General features: G+C 46.0%; 1 pseudogene; it reads left to right on the plus strand.

Moving 5' to 3' along the window:
- The first annotated feature begins 1,133 nt into the window (after positions 1-1,133).
- Positions 1,134-2,279, plus strand: LOC149895135 (uncharacterized; annotated as a pseudogene).

The following is a 2,279-nucleotide window of genomic DNA, read 5'->3' on the forward strand; positions in this document are numbered from 1 at the left end:
TATAATTCCTAGTAAAGTTTTTACACGCTTTCACAAAATTATTTGCTTTTAGTATTTTGGATATTCTTTATAATATTTTAAGACTAGTTTGTTACTATTAAACATTTAGCTAAACGTATTGCATACATCAAACATTGTGCTAGGAACGGAACGGTCAAGAGGGAAAAGATCGCCACTGATCCCGGTATCACAAAAAATTTGGATTGCAGTCATTTGTTATTGGCACGCAGATCGGAGATCAATCGAGCAACACGCATAGGTTATGTGCGATCCATAAGGCTCACGGTGGAACTGTGCTTGACGAAGAAAACCACAAATTTTTATAGACGCATACATAGATATACACTCAATATCTTATCAGAATAAATCGTGTAACTGAATACTTGCTTGCTTACCCTTATCAATTCTCGAACTTTTTAACAATTATCCAATTGAAACGGAAGCTTGTGATAAACATGACGAACATCTTAAATCATCATATTATGTATAACCAATGTATATTTGTATAACCAGTGTAATATGTATGTACATACTCGTCACGATGAGACCGATGTCGAGTCTATTAAATCATTCGTTGCGTATCGTCCTTGCAGACAAATACGGACCATTTTCAGGCTGATCGTGCGGGGTGAGGTAAGTGTTTAATTTTGGCGGGAGGTGGAGAGTGTCCGTTCTGTAGCGTTTAGCTACTATTATGTATTCTGTGACATAATATAGCAGGAAAGCAGTTACCATGTTCTTGTTTGAGGATAGATTTTCTATTTATGAAGGAAATTGCATGTAATGATATGAATAGAAAATATTTAAATTAATATAATATAATGCAGTCTTAATTACCAGGAACAGATCTTTGTTACTGCAATGTGAGATAAACAATGTTATATTTAAATAATCTATACTAATATTATAAAACTGAAGAGTTTGTTTGAACGCGCTAATCTCGGAAACTACTGGTCCGATTTGAAAAATTATTTCGGTGTTAGATAGCTCATTTATCGAGGAAGGCTATAGGTTATATATCATCACTCTACGACCAACAGGAGTGGAGTCACGGCCACGGGGCTGAAACCGCGTGGAGCAGCTAGTACTGAAATAATTAATATTTTTTATTGTCGAAGTTATCGCTCGCAACAATGAGCGCTAGGCTTGTGCCTAATGAAGTCCTGGCATTCCTGCAGTATCAGCTGGATGTCATGGATGAAGTTAGCATAGAGCAAATTTGCACGAGCAATTTTACGGAAGGAGAGATACGTGACGCCAAATCACTACTCTTTTTGCCATTGAATATGGCCGACCAGATGCCGTCTCGCAGGAGGGACGAGAAGGGAGAGAGGAGTCTACGGGACATCATCAAGGTGTTCAAGAAGACCGATCCGGACGACGTGCCGACTTTCGTGGCGAAGGATTTGCGTAAGCTGCCTCCCGTCACATTCGACCACGTCGACGTCACCCGCCTTCTTAAGGACATCACTTCATTAAGGACGGCCCTAAAGGAGATGGAGTTTAAATTTGGAGCTTCCCAATCCACCATCAACGATCTGCGTAATGAGGTCGTCGCCCTGCGCGATTCAATTTCATTATGTAGGTCAGCGGAGGTTTCAAATGTGAACACGCGTCGTGGAGCGCAACGTGAGACTTTTGAGTCAGCGAATTTGACGACGCCGCCGGCCGTCGACCGCGTCACGCCGCGCCCCGCCTGACCCGCGCCTCCCCCGGAGAGCCCGCCTCGTGTAGCCAACCCGACACCGGCTGGCTACGCGGCCGCTGCCGCCAAGCCTCCCGTAAAGCGGCAAGAAATCACCCGAGATGGAGATCCCGTTAAGCACAGGGACTCCCCGCGCCGTGCGGCACCCTTGTCGAGCGTGAATAGACATCCACTCGATGAGGAGGGCTTTACAAAGGTAGAGAAAAGGAAGAAGAAAAAGAAGCCCTCCTCCAACAAGTGTGGTACCGCCCCGACCGGTAACAACCACCTGCTGCGGCCCGCCATACCGACGACGCAGCTGTACGTGTCCCGCCTGCACCACTCCACCCAAGCTTCTGATGTAGTGGAGTATGTGCGGGTGAAGACCAAGTTTATCGTGAGGGTCCAGCGCCTGGAGCCGCGCAATAATTTGAACTTTAATTCATTTGTTGTGCGTGTACCGAGCGAGCAGCTGTCGACCTTCATGAGCGAGGAGTTCTGGCCCCGTGGTGTCGTGTTCCGGCGGTTTCGCGGGCGGCTTCGCAACACCCAGCCGAAGCCCATTCAGCGCAATATGACACTGCCAGTGCCGTGA

This window comes from Colias eurytheme, chromosome 32 (genome assembly GCF_061535395.1).
Source record: "Colias eurytheme isolate Ceu_HAF_F1 chromosome 32, ilColEury1 Martin Lab GWU primary, whole genome shotgun sequence".
Lineage (NCBI taxonomy): Eukaryota > Metazoa > Arthropoda > Insecta > Lepidoptera > Pieridae > Colias > Colias eurytheme.